This window comes from Tursiops truncatus, chromosome 10 (genome assembly GCF_011762595.2).
Source record: "Tursiops truncatus isolate mTurTru1 chromosome 10, mTurTru1.mat.Y, whole genome shotgun sequence".
Classification (NCBI taxonomy): Eukaryota; Metazoa; Chordata; class Mammalia; order Artiodactyla; family Delphinidae; genus Tursiops; species Tursiops truncatus.
In genome coordinates this window covers 2,112,111-2,130,220 of record NC_047043.1, presented here as the reverse complement: position 1 = coordinate 2,130,220, position 18,110 = coordinate 2,112,111, and the positions used below count along the sequence as shown (strand labels likewise).

Here is an 18,110-nt window from a genome sequence, read left to right as displayed (position 1 = left end):
GAAACCCTACTATACCTTTATTTCCTCTACAAATGGTTACTACATGCGCACAGCACAGAGAGTGGAAAGAAAGCCGCTCTTCCTCCTGTGTCTCGACGCATTTTCTTTCCCGGAGGGCAGGCATTCTTATATTGTTATCTTTCTTGCGTCCTTGCAGAAATTTTCCATGAGTCTTGAAACCTACTGAGATTATTCCCTTTTTCTTTCTTCACAGGTTATGATACCAATACTGTTCTGCTGCCTTTTTTCACTAAACAGTGTATCTTTAAAATACAGAGCGGCCGCCTCCTTTCAATGGATAAATAGTTCCCATTATGTCGCTGCGCCATGTTTTTTTTAACCCGTTCCCGACCAATGGACATGTAGGTTGCTTATGCTTTTATCTTATAGCGCCACAGTGGATAAGTCTGTGCATATATCATTGTGTGAAGTTCTCTGAGTGGAATATTCTGTCAAAGGGTATATGATACTGTGACATTTTAAGTTAATGAAATCCCCTGTACTTAGAAATCCCAACAGATTTATAAATTGCTAATAGACTAAAATTCTCAAGCAAGCTTTCTCCCAGCAATTTTGTTTATACTACATGACAAACTATTTGCACATTAACTACCTTTGGATTCATATGAAATTATAAATTCTGGATTATTGGAGAGTTTTACTTTTAATAGGTAAGCCACTATAATTTTCAGTTTATTGTGTTCCTACCATGCAGCTTTGAAATTTGGGATTTGACCCCAAGCCTGCCTCTAGACTTGAACTCAATCACCAAAGAAGCTGTGGGATTTTAACAAGTGACTTTTAGTAAAGATTATATGCTTCTGTGGGATCAGTTATACTTTGTCAAAATGTGCCAGTGTTCTGCCTTAATCCGGGCCAGTCAGTTTCTCATTTTGGGAAGAGAAGTGAAGTGTAAGTAATAAGCAAATGTGCAAAACATATTTACGTACCCCTCTAGGAAGAAAAAAACACCAAGGAAACTGTAGGTTTATGATTTTTCTCTAATTTTTAGACAAATTCAAAATTAGAGAAAATATTCCTTTAAATCTGACCCTGTGTTCATTTCATTCTACTTGGTTCTATTCCCACTTAAGTGTGTTTTTTTTTTTAAAGAAGAAAAACGAGGAAGAGGCTGAAGTATGAAAGCAGTTTCAAAGAAGAAGTGTGAGCGGCGCCATTCTAAATAGTGTGAAAATAAGCTCATTCTACCAAATGCCCCCCAAGTGGGAATGAGGAGCGCTTTGCCTTCTGAATATTATACATCATAAAACTAGAGCCAGTGATGCGGAGGGTCAAACGGGTCAGGAACAGGGGATTCTGCTTTAATTTTCTACACTTAACAATGAACAGGCAGGTGCATTTCCTGCTGAGCTAGTGTAAAGCTTCCAACAACCTCGCTGAAGCGGAACATTGGTTTGAAGAGCTCTGATCACTCGGGGCAGCTGCCAGCGCCCCCTGGATCCCCCTTGGCCATGCCTTCCCACAACCTGTCAGACACATGATGGGTAACTTCGGAGACGAGAGGGAATCCTGCCAGGTGCCTCTTGGCATCCTGTAAGTGTCCTGCTTCTCTTTCCACCTTGTGAGAAAAGAGCTGACAGGAGGCACCCAGCAGGCCAGCCTGCCAGCCCGTCGGCACACCCACACACGCACACTGCCAGGGCTCGCTTCTGCATGAGCGGAACAGGGGTGCCAGACCGACCCGCCAAGCAGACGCTACAGGGCGAAGCTTTAGAAGCCCATTTGTATAAAGGGACTTGAAATGCACACATAGGAAAACACTGCAAAAGTAGGGAAATGCACAGAATAGCAGCTGAATTACGAGATACTTTTTGAAACTGTTACTTTCGTTTGTCATGTTAGCATTGTGTGATGGGATTTGGTAGTGGGGGTGATGGTGACGGTGTGTGTTTTCGACACCATTTCTACAAAGTAATTCTTCCAGCCCTCCCTGAGGTGCACCAGGGGGACATTCACTTCCGGTCAGGCATGGTACCCGAATTACGAGACCCACTGGGATGTGATGCAGGATTCTGAGGCTGGGGTTCGGGAGGGTGAGCTGGAGTCACCCCAAGCGTCTGAGAAGGAACGGGAACCCCAACGTGCTCCAGATTCGCCTGCACCTCTGCCTCAGCCCTAAGCTGAGCTCCCATTTCATCACTACCTGTGCTAGATTAATAGAAATTTGAGCTCAAAGTAACCTGAAGAGGTCATCTAGTTGCACTTCCTTATCTTGTAAGTAAGGAGACGGAGGCTCAGAGAACTTTGTCTCATTTCACAGAACTTTCTGTACAAATCAGATCTTGGCCTCTGTTCTTTTCTCTAGAGCCGCACCTCCCAGGTCCTGTTGTTGACAAGGCCACACGAGGATCATGAAGGAGGGAAAGAGAAGTGTCCCGGCTTCAAGGAAAAACCCAAAGGTGTCCCTGGGTCCACACTCAACCTTCCCCCATGGGCTGGGCACAGGGTCGAGTGTTTTGTCTCTGACGGGGTCAGTGTCAGGCAACGCTGGATCTCCTGATTCTAAAACACCACACGTATGTCCTACTGCAATTACGGTGGCAAGAAGAATACTCCATCGGGCGGTACTTATTGTGAAAATGAGTGGGAATTCATGAATATTCCTTGGAGTACCGCCTTTTACACCATTTACACCGCCTTTTACCCCATTTTAGTTGTAACTTGCGTACTACACAACACTACTTGACAACTGTAATAATGTTGATTTATTTCCAGTGTGTAAGAGAAATTCTCTTGCAAGGTCACGCTTTTCTAAATGGCTCAAAGTTGAGCCATTTACTTGAAAACAGACTCATTGCCACCTGTGCTTCTTAGAGGCGTTTTCTCCTACCTCCCTGACCCTTCGTGCTTTTCTTAAGGCGTGCGTGTCGCCACGTATGCAGAGCAGCTTAGCTTGGTGCAGTCTATTTCACTCAAGATGCTGCACAGTCATGACACAAAGTTCACCATTTAAAAGAGTGCAAGTCAGTGGGTTTTAGTATATTCACAGAGCTGTGCAAGTTTCACCACTGTGTGATTCCGGAACGTTTTCATCACCCACACCCACGTGCCGCCCCTCCCTGTTCCCCTCTCCCTCCAGCCCCTGGCAGCCACGAATCTGTCCCTACAAACTTGTCTTTTCTGGACATTTCATATACACGGACTCACACAACATGCGGTCTTTTGTGTCTGGCTTTTTAAATTCAGCATGCTTTCAAGGGTCATCCCTGTTGTCGCAGGTGTCAGTACTTCATGACATTTTACGGATGAATAATATTCCACTGTGTGCATATGCCATCTTCTGTGCGTCCATCCATCAACGGATGGACATCTAGGTCGCTTCCACTCTTTAGCCAGTAAGAATAATACTGCTACGAGCATTCATGCACACTTTTTTTGTGTATGTGTGTTTTCATTTCTCCTGGGTCTATAACCAGGAGTGGAACTGCTGGGTCACGTGGTATAAAGTTATAGTCCTCGTGACTCCACCTAGGGATGTAGATGCCTTCAAGTTTGCCCAGGAGGCCGAGGTGGAATAGAGATCCGGTGAGCCTTAGGGTTTTCGTACTTGTGCATCTGTATAGAGTCTTAGAAGCAGAGGGAACTGTAGAGGTGGCACGTGACTCCATCAGCTCATAAATTAGGAAACTAAGCCTCCAAGTAAGCAATGTCCTCAGGTCACTCTGTCCAGTTGAGGCTGACGTTCAGCTCCTAGCAACAGTGGCTTAGAGTTATTTTTTTCCTCTAACTTAAAACAGTCTAGAGACACCCAGTCCAGGCCCTTAGCTCTACAATATCTTCTTTATGCTCTACCCGTTGCTGCCATTGGCTTTCAACCTCGAGGTCTCCTTGGGCTGCAGGATGACTGCTGCAGCTCTGGTCATGGTGTCTGGGTTCTTGGCAAGAAGGGGGAAGGAGGGGGGTAGAGAGGCACCTTCTGGCTGAGTAAGCCACTTTAAAGACTTGTGCCAGGAGCCCCCTCCATGGCCTCTGCCTGCATTTCACTGGCCACGTTTTTTTTTTGCCGTGGGTGCAGAGAGAAGTAGGCTTTTGGACGCGCACACATTATCCCCCTGCCCCCGCCACCAACTCAGAGGTCCTTTTAGGGAGGAAGAAGTGCAGAATGGACACTGGATGGGTAACCAGAAGTTTCTCCCATAATCAGAGAGGGGGCTAAGGAGTGACATTAACCCCGATCTCTTAGCTCCCGCTGCAGGGCTCTCTGCAGACATGAGTTTGCAAAGTGTTTCATGCCAGGAGTTCCCATTTTCTAAAACAGGGAGCTGAAGACTGAATCGAAGAAGGTTCTTGATTCAAATTCCTGGATCGAAATGTTTACTCCTCTCACGTCAGGACCTTCCTAACCTTTAGTCAGCTGATGCCAGCACATACCCATGGCTTCCAGGGAAATTCCTTTCAATGATCTGTAGTGCAGTGGCCACGTCAGCTTGCACCCATTGTGAACGTTTGTTTGGCCAAAGCAGTGGGATTTTTTTTCATGAACGTGTTCAGTGTGACCTGCACACCTGGTCACTGAGGAGAACGAACCAAGGCGACTTTGGTGAATTGGGTGGGAGGAGAGGGTACAGGGCATACACGGGGCGTGAGCGGCTGGGGGCCACCTGGGTCACGGGGACAGCCTGCCCAGGAGGACGCTGGTACATGCCAGGGAACAATGCAAGTCAGTGTGCTGGAGGGCCAGCCGGGGCGGGGAATCTGTGGGACAGCCACTTCCAGACGCAGCGGAGACCCCGGGGGGACAGCTGAGAGGGACGCGCCTTCGGAGGCTAAGATGGGAAGATTCAAGCCTTGCGAAGGTCAGATCCTTCCAAGATAGTGCTCTGAAGAGCAAACTATACTGCAACGAGCCCGAATCAGGACAGCAACTGTTCAGCTTCTCCTTTCTTTTAGATCTCTGGGCGGACAGGCATGATTTAGGGTCTCGTTTACACGAAACGGGCAGGGAGTCAACGTTTACCAAGTGCCGACTGCGTGCCAGGAATGTTACTGTGGAGACCACAGTGTAGAGGGGACACAGCTCTCAGTCACGTCATTTACTAACTCCGGGATCTTAATGAGTCACTTCACCTCTGTAAATTCCTTTATAAAACCGAGTCCTTACCCTGCTTGTACAGAGGGTTAAAGGGCATTAGCTATGTGCAGTGATAAGAAAGTGATGACATATGCAAGATTTACTGAACATGTAGGTTACGTGTTGGCCTCATTTCATCCTCTCAGAGCTGCTGTACAGTTTAGGTGCTTTTCATTGTGTCCAAGATCAATTCAAAATTTACTTACAAAAGGGGTAAGGTTGGGAGACTGTTGGCTCACATAAGTTAAAAGTCCAGCGCAGACCTTTCTGGCTGTCTCGTGGCTGCATCTGGAGCCTCTAAGTAAGTTCGCAGAGCGTTGTCCTTCTCTGCTGCTCTCCTGGCGCCGCAGTTTCCCGTTGGGTTTCATGCTGAGGCAGGGTCTCCCCACCGGGCGGCTACTTTAGGTTCATTCCACCCTATTCCTAGAGACTCAGAGAAAAGAAGAACCCAGACTGGCCAGACAGATGTTGTGTGCCCATCCCTGGGTCGGTCATGTGGTCAGAGAAAAGCAATGCTGGTTGACTACCCTGGACTACCTGTCGTCCTGTGAGGTGGGCGAGTATGGGCCACGTGCCTGGCAGTCTCATCCTTCCTTAGGGAACTGACCATTCCTGATAGAACTCGGGTTAAGTGACTTGCCCCCAAACCATTCAGCTCTAAGTGGAGGACCTGTGTATAAATCCCAGGGTTTTCTGACTCCAAAGTGCGTGATGTCATATATAGTTTTAAGAGATTAAAAACTAAGAAAAACAGATTTATCCACAATATTTACCAATTCAGGTCACTTCATCTTTGTGGGTGGATCACATCTCCTTCTGCCTGAAAAACTTCCTTTACGTTTCTTGTAGTGCAGACCTGCTGGCCATGAACCTCTCGGCTTTTGTTTGGCTCAAAAAGGTATTTTGCCTCACTTTTCAAAGATATGTTCACTGGGTATAGAATTCTAGGTGGACACCTTGTTTTCTATCAGCACTTTAAAGACATAATTCTATGGTCTCCTAACGTGTGCTGTATGAGACATCACCAATAATTATCAACCTTGTTTCCCTGTATGTAATGTTTTCTTTTTCTGTCTAGCTGCTTTGGAGATGATTTCAAGATAATCACTATTTCCAGCAGTTTTAAGGTGATGTGCCTTGGGGTGCTCTCCTCTTTTTTATTCTACTTGGGGTTTCTTGAGCTTCCTGAATCTGTGAGCTTATAGTTTCATAGAATTCATAAAATTTTCGACCATAATTTCTTCAAATATTTTTCCATCCCCCTACTTTATTCTGAGATTCCAACTGCATGCATTTTAGACTTCTTTTTAAAAAAAAATTATTTATTTTATTTTTGGCTGTGTTGGGTCTTTGTTGCTGCGCGCGGGCTTTCTCTAATTGCGGCAAGTGGGGGCTACTCTTTGTTGCATTGTGTGGGCTTCTCATTGCGGTGGCTTCTCTTGTTGTGGAGCACGGGCTCTAGGCGCGCGGGCTCCAGTAGTTGTGGTGTGTGGGCTCAGTAGTTGTGGCTCGTGGGCTCTAGAGCGCGCGCTCAGTAGTTGTGGCACACAGGCTTAGTTGCTCCGCGGCATCTTCCCGGACCAGGGCTCGAACCCATGTCCCCTGCATTGGCAGGTGGATTCTTAACCACTGTGCCACCAGGGAAGCCCCATTTTAGACTTCTTGACATAGTTTCACACTTTACTGATAATCTGCTCATTTTTTGTTCAGTCTTCTCTCTGTGCTTCAAGTTTTGACTGCTGTGCCTTCGATTCACTGTTCTCTGCTGTTGATCTCATACAAGTATTTTTCATCTCATACGTATATTTAATTTCTAGGAGTTCTATTGGTGTCTTCTAAAAATTTTCCATTTCTCTCCTCTTCGTGTTCATGTTTTCCTCTACTTTCTTCAGTGTATGGAGCATATGACACACTAACTGCTTTACGGTCCTTGTCTGTCATTTCATTATCTTTGTCATTTCCAGATGTATTGCTATAATTGCTCCTTCTCGGGGTTACAGGCCATATCTTCTCGCTTCTTTGTATCTTCTGATTGGATGCCAGACATTGTGACTTTCATGGTGTTACTGCTGGATTCTGTTATAGTCCTTTAAACGTTCTGGCACACAGTTACGTTACTTGGAATCAAATGGGTCCTTTGGAAACATGCTTCTAAGCTTTACGAGGGTAAATCCAAAGTAGTCTTTGATCCAGGGATAACTTAACCCCACTATTACAGCAATGCCCACGCATGACGAGGTGTTTCCAGTCTAGCTAACAGGAACACATATCACTCCCAGCCCGGCATGAGCTCTAGGAACTGTTTTGTCTACTGCTTTCCGGCAGTTTTTCCCCCGTTCTTGAGCAGTAGTTTCCGACCTTACACGGGCACGTTTGTTCTCAGCCAAAGACACGAGAGGCCCTCTCTGCAGACCCCCAGAGCTCTCTCTGCGACGCTCCTTCCTCTTCTGTTTTCTGCCTTGTGCCCCTGCCTGACTTGGGCCCTCTGAATTCTGATGTCTCGGTCCTCAACTCACGGAGACCACCGAACCCTGTTTGGCTTCCGCTTCCCCCCGTCCCCACTGCAGCCTGAAAGCTGCCTCCAAACCGCCAGCTGGGGCAATCACATGCTAACTTCATCTCCCTTTCCTCAGTGGCCATTGATTGCCTGGTGTCCAACATCTTGAGAACCATTGTTTCATATATTTTGCCCAGGTTTTTAGTTGTTTCCGTCAGGAGGGTAATCCAATTCCTGTTGCCCCATCTTGGCTGAAAGTAGAATTCCTCTGTTCATCTCCTTTTGATCAAAATGGTGGGGTTATTTTCCCCTTCCAACTACTAATTCTCTTACGGCAGTATCTGTCCTGTGTATTTGCTCTTGTATTCCTTTGAGTTTGGACTTCATTTATGATTTTTCTTTCTTTTTACTTTTTTTCTCACTTCTTTCACCTATTTAGAAATTTTTTCCCCAAGAATCTCATTTCAGAGTTTTTGTAACTTTAATGCATTTTTCTTTCATTCTGTTATCCTTTGCTTGATTTTTTTCTTTTTTAGATAATTTGAAATTTTAGGTTACAGTTTTCATCCATTTGAATCTGTTGTGTTTTTGGCATACTTATCTGTAGAGACATTATTCTGCTTATAATTCTCCTTGCTTTTATTAATAATTTTGTATGAGATTTGAGCACGATTTTTTTCTGTTGCCCTTTTTAAAGCGAAATGGGTTTTCCTGTAGTTTTAGGCGTAAAAGAAAGGCCAGGATAGTTTTAAGGGCTGCATGGCTCTATTCCTCCCCCTTGTGTTGTTTTCAGAAAGTGATTTTTTTTTTTAACCAGCTTACTTTCTGAGATCTGCTCCAATCAGTCTCCCTCCCTCATTTTTACCAGGACCTTTTCTTTCCTTTGATGCTGTTAATCCCATCTTCCGTATTATGGACTCTGCTTCCAGCAGCTTTTCTTACTATAAGGCTAGTTCTGAAAGGGAGATTTGATTTTTTAGTTTGATTAGGGTCAGTTTCTTGGCCTGTTTTTGATGGGGGCGGTGATAGAAGATGGTTGAGGGAGACTCAAAGCTGTGACCCCACCACCGTCTTCCAAGGACCCTGGGATCCAGTCATTTCTGAAGTCTCGCTTCTATTTCATCATCCACTTACTTCGACAAATAATCTTTGGGCACCTGCCCCGAGCGTGACACTGTGCTAAGGATACAGGTAGGAATAAACACACTCCAGCCTTCAGGGAGTTTCCAAGCCGCTGGGGAGACAAATAGAAGCACAATTAAGTGCAACCAGGGGTAGCTGCTGTAAAGACGCCATGGAAACACGGAGAAGGCGTCAACGCGCCTCATTGATTTGAAATCAGGCCAATTTCCATAGAAAAGCAACATTTACATCCCCCCAAACTGGAAGGTCTAATGTGACTCACATATTAATGAGAATCAGGGCTCTTGTAGGAGACAACGGGCTGGTTTAAACGATAGCTCTTGAAACAGCCAAGCTGTTATTATAGAAAACGTGGCTGTATAATTAGTGCCGTTTCCTGCACAGAGCTGCGTGCTTCTCACCATCACCATGAGCCTGGCCTCCCTCGGCTTTGTTTTCCTCTTCCCCCAGCAATCCTGACAGGTGTCTGGGAAGCAGGGTGGCTGTGCTTGGTGTAGATGCTGTCTCCTGCTCTTGGTGGCAGACACCCCAGACTGTAGCTTTCTGTCCTTCGGCGGAAAGGAGTCCTGCGCTGAGTCCACCTGCATTCCTGACCCGTGCCAGCCTCCCCGGCCCAGCCCCTCCCATCACCCCCGGAGGCCCACAGGCTGGCTCCTTGGCTGGCATCTCACACAGTCGTGCCCCTTTGTTTGGATATTTCTCAGAAAAAGCCGGCGGGTGGATGTGAGTGCTGGCACAGGAGAGGGCAGGCTGCCATCGCCCAGCTTCCGCCCACAGCAGTCTTTGTGGGCAGATCTTCATTGCACGGCACCGATGTGCGCGTCTTGCGAGTGAAATTTTTGGGTTGTTTTTGGGTTTTTTAGTGTTGCATCTGGTATTCAGTTGTGCAAAGGTTAAGTGAGAGATTTTGAGGAGACGTAGATGTGGTTATGCTTGGAAACCAGCAGCATCTCCATGTGCAATGTCTTCCTAGAGGTCTGGGAGCTCAGAAGCAACCCCTGAGGCCAGGAGGCGGGAGGGGGATGGTGTAAGCAAGGCCTTCCCCGTGTCAGCCTCAGCGACAGCATCCAGGAGGGGAGCCCGCTGAGGGCAAGCACCGCCCAAAGCTTTCGACCAAAAGTGGGGGCGGGGAGCGGACAGGAGTGTGGGAGAGACGGGGTCGGCGGCCCCACCCCCCCAGCCGCCCCTCCACCAGCTGCCTTGGCTCATGGCCAGGCCTTGAGGAGGTCACTGCAGGGCCAGCGCTGCTCCTGGCTTCTAGGGGTTCAGCGACACCCTGACTCATCATACAGGGGAGGAGTTCCCTTTGCCAGATAAAGTCTGTAAGATGAGGTTAGAAAGTTCCTGGAGGAAATGAGAAATTCTAGGGCTTGGAAGCAGAGGACTTCCAACCGCCGAGAGGCTCGTCCTAACTCGACCGTCTCCCACGTGGGCTCCCTCCCACCTCCCCTTCCTGGCTTTGACTGTGCCTGAGATGGTCGCCAACCAGACACGCGTGGTCATCCGGGCCGCCGTGGACCAGGGACGGGTCTCCTCTCTCTCTCACCCCAGCCCCGGCGGTTCTGTTCTGTCCCCTCAGTTACCCCCAGACCACTGAGGTGAAGCCACCTCCCCGTGGGGGCTTCTTGGACAAAGCCTTCAGGGGCGTCTCTCCTGCAGGTCTCAGGCCCTGGCCTGGCACCCCTCCCCCACCCCTGCCCACATCTCCTGTCCTGTCCAGCCGTCCTCGCTCGCAGCTCATTGTCTGTGATAGCTGTGTCCTTCAGTGAGGTCCATGTGTCCCAGGGACACGGGCCAGACTGATCACACTGCAGACTGTGGGACTCAGGGGGGCCCCTCGGTTCCTGGGAACATGTCTGCCCACAGTGGCATGGATGACAAGCTTCTTTTCATGTCCTCGCTTTCTTCACCCACTTTTAGACCGTTCACTGTGTCTCTGGCTCCTCTGAGCCTTTAGCGTGTACGCCCAGCAGGAAGTGACCAGAAATCTTGTGCTGTCAGAGCGCCAGGCAGCTCTGCCACCAGGGCCCGGGTGCAAGCACGTGTCATTCCGCTTACAAGCTGCGGGAACTGGGCAGGTACTTAATGCCTCCGGGCTTTCGTTTCTGCGCCTACGAAATAGGAACGGTTGCTATGCCTGCCCCGGGGGTCACATACAGACGCGGGCCCTAGAACAGCGCCTGGTACGCGGCAGCACCTGGTATTACCACCCGTGGTCACTGCTGTTGTTGGTAACATTCGAGGTGGTGGTGAGAACTGTCACCTCCTGAACATGGCGCCCTTCTGGAAGCCCTGGCCTTCTCTCAGGAGGCACGGCTGGTACCCAGGTCAGCGAGCAGGAGGTGGTGACACCGCGCGCTGGGCGAGGAGCGGAGTGTGGAAACACTCTGGACGCTCCCCAGGTGTGACGCTGAACCATACGAAATCGCTGGGGCCCGGGGAGAAAACCCCAGATTTCTGTTAATGTGACCCCACGTGTGTCCTGAGCAGTGGGGTCTCCCAGGCTCTCCTGACGGCTCATCACAGGGGCAAGAGTGTCTGCGTCCCCACGGGCTCCTCGAACTTTAACCTGCCGGCTCTTCCCCGGGGAGCTCGTTAAAATGCAGATTCTGACTCAGTCCGTCTGGGGTGGGGCCCGAAATCCTACACTTCTAACCTGCGCCCAGGGACGCACTGCTGCCCCACCGGCCAGGGAGGGGCAGGGCCCCTGGATGATGTCGGTGGGTGTTGAGTTCTAGCTGCAGAGATCCCAGAATAAATGTTTTCCTTGCAGCATTAGCATATTAAAAACACGATAAGACAAGGGGGTAGCAGAGTCTCTAGCAGCGTGTCACACTTCCACACCACCTGCTTGAAGGGGTCACAGTCTACCCATTTTGCTGCCAGCCCACGAAGCCTATGCAAAAGGACGCTTTTCTTCCCTTTCCTCACTGACCACTCACTGCAGACATTTACTGAGCGCCTCCACGTGAGAGAGGCTGGGCTGCCGAGCGTGGGAAAATGTCTCAGTCATTCGGCATCCACACCTTTTTGCTGAACTGCATTTTGGTGTAAGCGCTCTGCCACCTGGCAGGGACTCCTGCCTGTGGAGATGCCTGTGGATGTGACCTGCTTCCAGGCCCTTCGCCCTGGTTGCCCTGCCCAGGCTAGAGACTGCTGAGGACTGGAAATGCTCCAGGGGCCTGTGCGTCATCCAGGGAGGTGACCTTTCACAGCCCAGCTGTTGGGACAGCATCCATAAACCTGTCCTGACCGACACCAAGCAGGCAGAGGTGGGGACAGGACCGACAGCCCGTCACATGTACAGAAAGAGAGCTGGCCAGGGCCTTAGCTCTGCTTCCCCCTGGAAACCCCTCAGATTTGGATATAATGAGATGAAAAGGGAATTCAGATGCTCCGCAGCTTCTAAAACTAGTTCTGTCTTGCTTCACCGAATGTTTGGAGCAGCTAATCCTCACTGATTTTGGCAGCTTTGTAGCCATTTCACTTTTATGCCCCTGAATTGCTAAAAATCACTTCGTTCTTTTTATGAGAAAAGGGTTTTGGAAAATATCTTATTTGCTTGCTCTTCTCTTGAAACCCTCCATTCACAACCTCCACACCCATTCAAAAACCACACACATGGAAACACAAAAGACCCCAAAGAGCCAAAACAATCTTGAGAAAGAATGAAGCTGGAAGAATCATGCTCCCTGACTTCAGACTATACTACAAAGCTACAGTAATCAAAACAGTATGGCACTGGCACAAAAACAGACACATAGATCAATGGAACAGGATAGAGAGCCCAGAAGTAAACCCACACACTTATGGTCAAGTAATCTACAAAAAAGGAGGCAAGCATATATAATGGAGAAAAGACGGCCTCTTCCATAAGTGGTGCTGGGAAAACTGGACAGCTATATGTAAAAGAATGAAATTAGAACACTCTCTAACACCACAGACAAAAATAAACTCAAGATGGATTAAAGACCTAAATATAAGATCAGAAATCATAAAACTCCTAGTAGAAAACATAGGCAGAACACTCTGATATAAATAACAGCAATATTTTTTTGGATCTGTCTTCTAAAGGGAAGAAAATAAATGCAAAAATAAACAAATGGGACCTAATTAAACTTAAAAGCTTGTGCACATGAAAGGAAACCACAGACAAAATGAAAAGCCAACCTACTGAATGGGAGAAAACATTTGCAAACGATATGACTAATAACCGGTTAATATCCAACATATATAAACAGCTCATACAACTTAACATGAAAAAAATCAAACAACTCGATTAAAAAATGGGCAGAAGACTTGAACAGACATTTTTCCAAAAAGGATATTCAGATGGCCAACAGACCATGAAAAGATGCTCAATATCATTAATCATCAGGGAAATGCAAATTAAAACCACAATGAGATATCACCTCCCACTGATGATGTCTCATGATGCCAGAATGGCTATCATCAAAAAGAACACAAATAACAAATGTTGGCAAGGATGTGGGGAAAAGGGAACGCTTGTACGTCGGTGGTGGGAATGTAAATTGGTGCAGTCACTGTAGAAACAGTATGAGGTTTCACAAAAAACTAAAAATAGAACAAACATTTGACTGAGCAATTCCACTCCTGGGTGTAGATCTGAAAAACAAAAACTCTAATTTGAAAAGATACATGCACCCCAATGTTCACAGCAGCATTATCTACAATTGCCAAGAAATGGAAGCAACCTAAGTATCCATCAATAGATGAATGGATAAGGAAGATGTGGGGTGTGTGCACACACGTGTGCGCGTGCGCGTGCACACACACACACAAATGGAATACTACTCAGCCGTGAAAAAGAATGAAACTTTGCCATTTGCATTACCCTCTGCCTAAAGCATCAAGAAACATAAACAAGTAAGTGTGGCTGTGGCCAATGAAACTTAACTTATAGCACCTTCTTTGTAATAAACTTTTTGTAAATGACTGCTGACTTCTGCTCTATTACATTAAAATCTATTGGTCTATCTTGTACTTGGAATGGATGATTTTGACCATGCAGATGCCCTGAAAGGGTTTTAGGGACCCCCAGGGGGTCACTAGATCACACTTTGAGAACTACTGCTCTAATACTCTTGTTACACGAGGTAATAAGTTTCTTAAGATGAAAGCTACCTTCAGTTGGACCTTCTGTTTCTTACAGCCAAAAGCATCTTTGCTGATAAACTCCTAGGTAGTTTCTCAAGCCAGAAATCAGAAAACCAGCTTCCATCTTGGATCCTGGGAAATGGCAAAGCCCACCACATTTCCTCCTACCAGTTTGCTGTGCCGGCAGGAGAGGAGAAATTGCAGATGCATGTCCAGACTTGGGAGGTCCCAAGAGCCCCCAGGAGCCTTGCTGGGCCCCGGAACATTGCAAGAGAGCTTCAGAAATCTTCCGTGTTTTAACTGGTAGGAGCATATGTAGCTGGGAGAGAGCCAGGAGAACCAAAGAGACATTGTTTAGACGACAGGTGTATTAGTCAGGGTTCTTCAGAGAAGAACCAACAGAATAAGGAATTGCGGGCCAGGAAAGTCCCACCACCAGCCATCTGCAAGCTGGAGGTGCAGGAGAGCTGGTGGTGTGGTTCCAGTCTGAGTCCAAAGGCCTGAGAATCCCGAGAGTCGATGGTATAGGCCCCAGGCTGAGGGCAGAAGAAGACTGATGTCCCAGCTCAACAGTCGGGCAGAGAGAGCAAATTCTCCTTCCTCCATCTTTTTGTTCTATTCAGACCTCCGAAGGATTGGGTGACGCCCATCACATTGGGAAAAGCAGTTTGCTTCACTCACTTTGCTGATTAAAATGCTGATCTCGTCCAGAATCACCATCCCAGACACACCCAGAATCACATGTAACCAACTCCCTGGGCACCCCATGGTCCAGTCACGTTGACACATACAATTAACTGTCACAACGGGACCAGGAGGGTAAGTCAGCACGAACTCTCTCCTGGGGGACGACGGGATGTGGGTACGCGAAAGGTGTGAGCATGGGTAGATGACAGTGAAGGGGGAGAGCAAGACCCCCTCTCTGGGATGCTCTAGCATCACATATCCTGGCCCTAACGTGGAACCAGCCTCAGGGAGGAGAGGGGAGGATGAAACCCCCAGTTGACAGAGGGTCTTCTGAATTGACAAAGATTAACCTACGTCGACTAAGTTGAGGTTGTCTTTTCCGCCAAACAGAGTCGGGGGCTCTTGAGATAGAAACTAAGGTTGATTTTAGAAAATTTAGGAAACTTTAAAACATCTTAATAAACATACATTTTTAGTTTATGTGCTAAAAATCCATCTTCTCTAACAATGGACATCATCAAATTCAAACATTTGCCAACCTGAAGAAAAATGATCTCACTCCCATTTTATTTATATTTCCTAATTGTCAGCAAGGGTAAGTACCATTCGTACGTCACTGGAGGCATTATTTTTGAATCCACTACAGTGCTTTTGAATCCTGTGCAATTAATGTTCACAAAATAGGACGCTCGAGGATCTGAAGATGAACCCACGGGCACAGAAACAGGCGCTGCTACTTCTACCTTTAAATTGAGTAGATTTACAGTTTGTCCGACATTAAGTAGACTGCTTACGGGACGAACTCTTCTAGTTCAAGCTGACCTCTGTCTTTGTGTGCCCTGCTCACCGTGGATACTGAACTTTGTTCCAACACGCACCCCTCCTTGCCCACCTTCCTGCTCCCTCCGTCAGCGCCTGCTGGGGCCAGGGCCACGGCCCCAGGCTGTGTTCAGGATTCTGCTACTTCCAAAGCCTCCCTTCTCTTTCCCAACATTCTAATGAGAGCAACACGCACTTCTCTGAATCTAGATTCCACATGGACTGAGGCAAGTCATTCTCCATGCTGTGCTATTTCTTCTCTATATTAAACAGCCTCCATTTGCTTGCCTGCGGGGGTCATACTCATGTATAAGTTACTTTTATTAAAAACAAGATGCTACACGGGATAAAGAAGGCTGCCTCAAGTCTCACCACTGTAACGCAAGAGTTTCTTTTTTTTTAATTTTAGTGTCTAATCCTTCCTCAACAACAGACTTTTACATGTTGATAATGCTGTATCATTACCTAAGTATTTCCCTTGCAAGCACTGGACGTCCATCTGCTATGTTTAGTCTACAAACATGATAAATCATAAAAACAATGGTATTACAAATTTGCATAATCCTGGGCTGTTTGTAAAATTCAAATATCATCACATCTCTTTATTTTCCTTTTTTCATTTATTTATTTTTCATTTACTTATTTATTCATGTGTTTATTCAACAAATTATTTATGGTGCTGGGCAATGGGGGTTCACCTATAAGTAAGACAGACACTGTCCCTGCCCTTGAGAACCTCACAGCCTGGGAGGGGAGACACTGTCCCTGCCCTTAAGAACCTCCCAGTCTGGGAGGAGAGACAGGCACCATCGTGTGATTTCCATGCATTTACCCACTTGAGCCAGGCATTCATGTTGTATTTGCACGAGCATCAAAACAGAGAATACCTGTTTTTTAAATGATTTGCTGTTCGCATACAAGTAGCCAGAAGAGTGGCTGTCCTGTGTGTGTTTTAGCTGATGGAGTCATTTCCTCAAGGCTATGATAAAAGCAGAACCGCGAAAGGTACCTGAAGACTCGCCATCTACTCCTGGGGTTTAATCTCCAGATACCACTCCCGCCCTCTTACTGCGGCAGGACGGCCAGTCTGACAAAAACGCTCTTTTCAATGAGAAAAACAATTAAGCACTGAATATGTGAGAACAAGAAAAAGCGAGATAAGAACAGGACACACCAGCCGGCTTTGCCAGACGTCTTTCTAACGGGTGGATGCGAATGCAGCTTTCTCACCAGAGTCCCTCCTTTCTGGACTCTTCCACGTTAATAAAGAGGAAGTCGGCGAGACAGTTAAGAAACTACCACTTATTCTAGTTTAACTCTAGGCCCGTTATGAGGAAAACCGTTTCACGTCTCAGGCCTAGAACTAATCATTAACCCTTGAAAAAACTTATTTAAAAAATAAAACTTAAAGCCTACAAGCTGGAAGGAGAGCAGCCAGCCCTAACCCTAGGATGCCTTTCGCTAATTTCAACCGTTACTCATGTTCCGCCCACTTTGTGGCACTGGCTTGTGCGTATATTTTTTGCTGAATTATTTGAACACAGATTACAGCCATCACAACACTCCCCCTAAAGTGTCAGAGCACACCTCCTGAGGACAAAGACACCCTCTCCCACGACCGCCATGCTGCTACCACACCCGGGAAGCGTGTCACCAGCTCCCAGGCTCACCTAACATGCAGCCGCGCTGCCCAGGCGTCGTGTGCCGGCTGAACTGGCTGCCGGCCCTGCCGTCTGGGCACTGAGCCCTGTCTCCACCCTGTCCACTGCCTTCCAGAACCAAAAGCCCGACGTGGGGATGAGGCTGTCCGGAGACGTGCCAGGCACCTTCGCCCAGCAACTCAGACCCCTGATGCGGACGCCTCCCACGCCCGCGTCACCGAGGCCACGTCCCGACCCTGTGGGCCACCCATGGCTGAGCTGATGGGCCACCCTGACCCGGCCCGCGCTGCAGCTGTGCAGGCGTATTTCAAATGGCAAGTGAAGATGTTAATCGTGCATCACAGGACTGGACACAGACATTCCGACCGCCGCCTGCACAGAACGCTGCCGAGAAAAACGGCTCTGAGCAGCAACGGCCGGGAGCCCCCATTTCACCAACACTTATGTCGGCAGAGAGGTGCTCGGAACAGCAAAGGCGCTTCAGCTTCCTAGAAAAGGGTAAGGAGATGCTCTGTATGGAGGAAGATCAAACCGTTGAAGGGGGAGGGAGACGCTGCCCCATTCTCCTGTCCCTCGCCTATCTCCCCCCTCCCCGAGCCTGTCCCAGTATCAGCGCAGGGCTTCAAATTCCTGAGGTCCCAGCGGCCACCTGCAGGGACCATCACAGGGCAAGCACGATGACAAAGACTCAGCGCCAGGATGACGGCCCCGTGGCACAGACACTTGCTGGCCCTGGTCACTTGCAGGTCAGGGCAGGATGAGGGCCCTGCAGGGCCGCTGCCCGCTGCCCGAGGGGAAGAGGTCCTGGGGTCAAGGGCACAGGCTCTTTGCGGAGCCAGCAAAGGGAGCCTGCTGTGAAGACAGAAAGCCTGAGGGAAAGGAAAGGCAGGGAGTGAATGAAAATAGGAACAGGCTCACTGTTCTGACAGGCCAGACGCTCAATGAACGTGGTCCTTCAGTGAGAAGGAGTATCTTGTTGGACATTTAATCCCACCGGCAAGCTTTGGGCTTTCTGTTTTTGCCCACGGTAACGCCCCAACAAAGGGCTGCAGCCTTGCTGGTGCAGGAAAAGAGGGGAAGAGTGGACACTGGA

The 18,110-nt window shown here is 48.0% G+C and overlaps 1 protein-coding gene across 1 annotated transcript in view; it reads right to left on the bottom strand.

Moving 5' to 3' along the window:
* PSMG4 (proteasome assembly chaperone 4) overlaps positions 1–18,110 on the bottom strand; it is an 85,941-nt gene that overhangs the window by 48,964 nt on the left and 18,867 nt on the right. The window lies entirely within an intron of this gene.